A 6,009-nucleotide genomic window follows, 5' to 3' on the forward strand; every position below is an offset into this window, starting at 1 on the left:
GAGGTTGGGGCTCACAAATGACTGCGGGCAGCTGCCCTACCACTCCCCAGCTTGCCTTTGTCAGCCACCCCAGCCTTCCCCGGCCTCTTTGTTCCTCTCTGAAAGCGGCCCCAGGGAGGAGGCAGGAAGGGAGGTGAGGAGGCTGGGAGCAGCCGGGAGATGTGGGCGGAGGCAGAGGTGAGGGGGGGATGGAAAGGGACTGCAGAGTTCAGATAACTGGTCAGGGGGCACCCGTTCACTCAGCCCCACTCACGGCTGCTGTTGCCCCTCTGGCCTGCCCACAGCCCTGGGGATGGGCAGGCACGTGGGAAACAGGATTCCAGGCATCCAGGAGAGGGGGCAGCAGGGTCCCCAGATCCTGCCTGCGGGGTGAGCGCAGGAGGGAGGGCAGGGCAGGGGCTGGATGGAGCACTGGGCGCCGGTGCAGGAACAGGAGCGTGCACTCCACGCCTGCAGCAACGCGGGGGCTGCCCGAAGAGCCTTCCTGGAGGTGCTGTGTGGGCAGGGGCGTCTGGGGAGGAAGCCTGAGCACCCAGGGCAGCTGGGAGGACCATCCCGCCAGCCGGCGGACAGGAGGAGCTGCTGGCAGCTGGAGTTGGAGCTTCCTCCTCGGAAGAGCTGGGAGGCACGGCCCATCGTGCCAGGCCCGTGTGCCCGGGAGGTGCACTCCTGCCAGTTTCCCTTTGTGCAATCCTTCCTTTCCTCTCCACCCAGAAGCAGGCCCGGCTACTCCGCCGAAATGCCGCTGGCGTGAGCCCAGCACCCACACAGTCGGGCACGGCCTGGGCTTCCCCTGCTTGCCCCCTCACCCAGGACCAGGCAAATGCTGGGCTCCAGCCAGACGGGCCCTGCCTGCCCTGGCCCAAATGCACCCCCAACCCCACTCAGGGTGCAGGGGGCTCGTACCAGGTGAGGGGGACTGTCTGGTTCCTCTTTCTTTTGCAGATGGACGGGAGGCCTGTGCACCTCCTTGCCCGGTGGGAAGGTGTCAGAGCTCCCTCTGAACCGGGTCTCGAGAGTTCCGTGGCGCATCAGACACGACACCCCAGAGGGGATCTCGGTGTGCGGCCCGGCCCAGGAGGCAGCCACACCCTGCAGGCCAGGGGCTGTGCAGCCAGCCTTCAAGTCCATCTCCCCACCCTGCCTTGGTTCCACGGCCCACCAGGGCCAGCCCGTCTCCCCCAGACCAAGCTGGGGGTGGCTACGGCCCACAGCGGGATGTCCTGCGAGCAGGGCAGCCCTTCCTCACTGCAGTAAGCAATGGTGACCCGGCGCTGAGTGCCAGGGACCGGCCAGGCCCCAGGATGCCCCAGGAACCGGGTGGCCTCAGCGCCCATGTGATGCCCCTTGGCTGGGGAGCGGGTGCAGGCAAACGACCAAGGGCAAATCACTACAAATTGGGCTAAGTGCTGGGAAGACAGGCAAGTGCAATTAGCCAGCTTCCCTCCAGCACCAGGCCTGCGCACTAAAGAACTCCAGTACCTCCAGGCCCCTCCAGCACCTCCGCAGGGGGTCTCAGACCACACTGGGACCACCAAGAGCCTGGCACGGTGAGGGAGGGACAAGAGTTGGAGGAACATTTGCTGACTCGAACTGGAAAAAAAGTTACTACATTTAAAAAAAAAGGGGAGGGCTGGAGCGATAGCACAGCGGGTAGGGCGTTTGCCTTGCACGCGGTCGACCCGGGTTCGAATCCCAGCATCCCATATGGTCCCCTGAGCACGGCCAGGGGTAATTCCTGAGTGCAGAGCCAGGAGTGACCCCTGTGCATCGCCGGGTGTGACCCAAAAAGCAAAAAAAAAAAAAAAAAGGGGGGGAGTGCGGGGATCTATCAGAGAGAACAAATGGCCTTGCAAGTGACCATCTCCAGTTTGATCCCTGAGACCACCTGCCGTCCCCCGGGCACCTCCAGGAGTGACCCCTGAGCACGGAGCTAAGAGGAAGACCTGAGCACTGCCAGTGTGGCCCCCAAACCAAACCAAACAAATAAATAAACGGTCACCACCACCATCATCCCTGGGACCAGTACAAATTTTAGAAGCCACCGAGACTGAGAAAGGACAAGCATTTGTCATGGAAATGGCAGTGGTCAAACTAGAGATGGGACCTCCTGTCCCTGACTGCCTCCCCCTGTCCACCGCTGGTCTCCTCGTCTCCTTTCTTGTTGTTAGTTTGGGGACCACACCTGGTGGCGCTCAGGGACTGCTCCTGGCTCTGTGCTCAGGGACTGCTCCTGGCCCTGTGCTCAGGGACTGCTCCTGGCCCTGTGCTCAGGGACTGCTCCTGGCTCTGTGCTCACGGGTCGCTCCTGTCAGGGCTTGAGGAGCCACACGGAGTGCCAGGATGAAACCCAGGTTGCCTGCTCGCAAGGCCAGTGCCCTCCCCACTGCACTATCTCTCCCACCCTCCCACTCTTCTCTTGAGCTAGCTCACAGCCTCCGGGAACCTGCATTCTCAGCCCACGTCAGCGCCTTCTTACAGACCAGTGTAGTGCGCTAGAAGGTGATGCTGTGACGGAAACCTTCCTCCCTGGGCGGGCGAGACACCCAGCGCGGCTGGCCGGAAAGGGCCCACTTTGGTGTGGAGTGGGAGGGAGGGAGGAGAGGAGGGGCCGGAGGTGACCCACAGAGAGGAAAGGGCAACACACTAACGGTCCGGGAATCGTCCAGACCTTGACTGTGGCCTCCCTGGGCCACCCCAGGTGGTCACTTCCTCTGGGCTCGGCAGCCCCCGGCCAACAGTCCCATAATCGGCCTGAGCCCTCGTGAAGCTCCTCTCCCTGCTGGTTTAGCCCCGGCCAGTCCGCCGTCCCCACCTGGGCAGCTCTCGGCCATCCTTCCAGCCTGTGCTCCTTGCCTCTTCTGGAAAGATCCCCAGCAGCCTGGTCAGCTCAGGCCTGTCCATGTCTCCATGGCCTGCCTGGCACTCGGAAAAGCTCCTGGGGCAGCTTTTGTTTTGTTTATGATTTTATTTAAACCGAATCACGGTATGATACACAAAGTTACAAAGTTGCTCATGATCGGGTTTCAGTCACACAATGAAGGTGCCAACACCCCATCCATTCTCTAGTGTATATTTCCGGCCACCAATGTCCCCAGTTTCCCTCCCGCCACCCCTCCCCCCACCACAGCCTGCCTCTATGGCAGGCACTTCTCTGTCTCTCTGTCTCCCTGTCTCTGTCTCTGTCTCTTTCTGTCTCTCTGTCCCTCTCTGTCTGTCTGTCTGTCTCTCTCTCTCTCTCTCTCTCGCTCGCTCGCTCTCTCACTCACTCTCTCTCGCTCTCTCCCCTTTGGGCACTATGGTTAGCAGCACAGGTACGGAAAGGTTGTCCTGTGTATCTTCTGGGCAGTTTCAATGTCTCTATCTCTGCCATTAATCCCCCCTTTCTGACCCTTCCACTGGACTCCCCATCCCCAGCCCTCAGTCCCCGTCTGCCTCCTGCAGACTTAAAGAAGGCCTGTCCGAGGGGCGGTCAGAGAAGGGAGGCCGGAGTACCCAGCCTCTTCAGGGAGAAGGCCCAAACCCAGGAGGTGACTGGGCGAGGCCCTGCATTTAGGAGAGAAGACAGACAGGCGGAAACTGGGCTGGTCTGGGAAGGCTTCCTGGAGGAGGGGACCCGCCCTCTCGTCCTGCCCTGGAGGAAAGGTCTGAGCTCCTCCAAGCCTCTCCTCGCCGGAGAGTTCCTGCCTGTTTCCCAGGAGTCCCGTCCCTCCCAGAGCCTGGCGTGTGGTCACAGGCACATTCATCCCGCAACTATGCGCTGCTCGCCTGCCGCATCCCAGGCCTGCCCGCCAGCCCGTGGGCCCGGCCAGTCTGAAACTGTGACACAGGGATGCCATTCCCATAAGGCCATCCGCCAGCGCTCCTCCTCCCCCAGGACCCAGAGCCCCAGAGCCCCAGGGCCTGGACGGTGAGTGGGTGGCGGGGAGAGGGACGGCAGCTGAGAGCGAAGAGGCTGCGGGGAGGAAGTCAGACGGAGCAGGGCTTGCGAGCAGAGAGGAGGGAAGCCAAGGAGAAAGCCCAGATCCGAGAGAGAGAACTCTCTGGGCACGGCAGCCCGCACGCCCCGTCCTGGGCGCCAGCCAGCCTCTCTCCCACCACCCCCGCCTTTTCTGTCTCATCGCCCGTGGGTCTCCGGAGAGGGCTCTGCCACCTGCCGTGAGTGGGCAGGGCAAGGCCCGGAGACCGCGGTAGGAAGAAGAGGACACGGTCTCTGTCTCTGCACCGTGCAAGGGCCAACCAGCATCTGCCCCCGCAGGCACCCACAAGCCGAACGCCAGGGGCCACCTCCATCCGGGTTGGCCCCAGACCCAGTCCCTCAGATGGTTGTGCGCCCTCCTGCCCCCCAGGAGGGGCTTGGGGGCTGCTCAGAATCAACCCCACCCCGTACACACACACACACACACACACACTCACACTCAAATCCAGGAGCTGCCCCTTCAGTTTCCTCCCTCCCCTCCCCCACCACCCCGCCAGGCTTCCTTCCCTGGGCTTGGGGCCCATTCAGAGAGGATGGAGGCAGGGCCTGTCCACTCTGGGAGCCCCGAGCAGGAGGGGAGAAGCTTCTGGAGCTGGGGGTGGGGGGCGGTGTGGGAGCCTCCTGTCAGGGACCTGGTCGAAGGCTCCTTCAGCCTGTGAAGGAGACCGTAGGGCAAAGAGGCGGCCGCAGACTGACCCCACATCCCGCTGCAGCCCTCCTCAAGTCCAGGCCAGTGTGACCACTCGGTCTCCAAGAAGCCTGTCCACCCTCCAGGAAGGGCCAGCCAGATCTCAGGCCCAGAGATGGGACCCCAGTGGCAGACAGAGCAGAGGACTGGGGTGGTCGAAGCTGACCGGCATGGAGCTGTAAAGTCCAGGGTGGGGTGAGCCCAGATGGCCAGGAGACAGCGTCCCTCCTGTCTCTCTGCCCTAGTCATGGACCACAGGTGTGGGGGCTCAGACCTTCGGGGCCTTCCCCCCACTCCCACCGTAGTGCATCGCTAATCAAGGGTTCAACCTCCACCACATGCAGGACCCTTCTCTGCCATGACGCCCTGCTCTGTGCTCCGGGGCTGATGCGATTGAAAGCACCTTCAAAGGTGGGCACGGGGGGTGGGGGAAGAGTGAGGGTCGTGGCACCTTTATGAGCAGTGCAGGCACAGAACAGTCTCACTGGCTGCGGTCTGGGCGCCTGCAGAGCCCACGTGCCAATGCCGGCCCAGAGCGTGGAGGGAGGGCAGGGTGCTGAGCTGGACCACATGCCACCTGGATACCAGGTCAGGGCAAAGCTGGAGGGAGGCCCAGGTGGGCCAAGAAGTAGGAGAGCGGAGGAGGGGCCACTCAGAACCAGAAGTGAGGACACAGTCGCCGTCATGTAAACCTGGTCACCCGGGCAGGGGGCCTGGGGAGGGGGGGTGTTACCCACTGGGCTCTCAGTGCCAGAGCTGCCATCCTGCCCCAAGCAGCACTAGAGGCGTTGCGGGAGGGGATGGCTCAGGCGGCTGAGCACATGGCAGCAGGGGCGGAGCCCTGAGGGTACCCCTGGCACCACATGCTCCCTGATGGTCCCCAAACACACTGAGCTTGAGCACTGTTGGGGGAGCCCTGGTAGCATGAAAGGGAATCAGGCAGATGCATGGCCTCCTTAGAGAGCCCCGTGCTAGGGAGCGAAGCTGCCCAGCCACCACTGCCTCTCTCTGGCACCGGCCCCAGAGCACAGACCTCCTGGCCCCGCCGACACCCCCTCAAGACTCCCAAGAGGCTCCTGGAGCAGCCTGTGGGCAGGACCCTTCTGGCTGGGGCCTCAGCTCCAGACCCTCTTGTCATGCCCCCATAGGGTCTCCGTGGGAGACAAACATCTTTCCTCTCCACCAGACACTTGAGAAGAAAAGGGGAGCACGCTGGAGAAGGGGGATGAGGAAGGGCAGGGGAGGGGAGGCGACGGAGAACATCCCCATGCCCGCAGGGGCATCGCCACCGAGCTGTGGGGTGTGGGGACCCCAGCCCGGAGACAGAGCTGGGTCAGGTGCC

This window comes from Sorex araneus, chromosome 2 (genome assembly GCF_027595985.1).
Source record: "Sorex araneus isolate mSorAra2 chromosome 2, mSorAra2.pri, whole genome shotgun sequence".
NCBI classification, from domain to species: domain Eukaryota; kingdom Metazoa; phylum Chordata; class Mammalia; order Eulipotyphla; family Soricidae; genus Sorex; species Sorex araneus.